The sequence below is a fragment of the Plasmopara halstedii genome (genome assembly GCF_900000015.1).
Source record: "Plasmopara halstedii genome assembly, contig: Scaffold_291, whole genome shotgun sequence".
NCBI lineage: Eukaryota > Oomycota > Peronosporomycetes > Peronosporales > Peronosporaceae > Plasmopara > Plasmopara halstedii.
The window spans coordinates 112,429-113,010 of record NW_020187212.1 but is presented as its reverse complement, the minus strand read 5'-3'; positions in this window follow the sequence as shown (position 1 = coordinate 113,010).

Here is a 582-nt window from a genome sequence, read left to right as displayed (position 1 = left end):
ACTGGGACAAACTCTCGGCTCATAATGTCTTTCAGATGCTGAACGGACTCGATGGTCATGGTCCTGCTGCATAAATTCTTGATGCCACGTTACCGCTGCTCCTCTCAGATTGACAGTGATCAAGGAGACAGCGTAGTTGAGGTATCTTTTATTGTACATGTCAATGTTTTGCGACTGACAGTACTTTTGGGCATGGAAGAAGAACAACTCCAAACTTTCATCAAGTCCACCATGCTATTTAGGCATCTCCACACCTTTCACTATGAGGTCGGGCTGGACTTGGCGTTGCATTCGCATTTCTACTAGCAATTCTTGTTGGCGTTGAAAAGAGCAAACAATCCAGCCATCATTTGATGCGCTGTCATGTTGTCGTCAAGTTCCATGGTGTTCTAAATATCCGTGAATAAGATTTATACATAATCGGTAATATATTATTATATACAATTGCCAAAACTTAAACTTTATTGGCAAAAGTAGTCAATGACTTCTTCTTCCTCGGTCTTGCGAGGCTTCTTCTTCTTGGGTTCGTAGCAGACAATGTCTGAAATCTTCTTGTCGATGAGGTTGCGCTGAGCGTCGGCA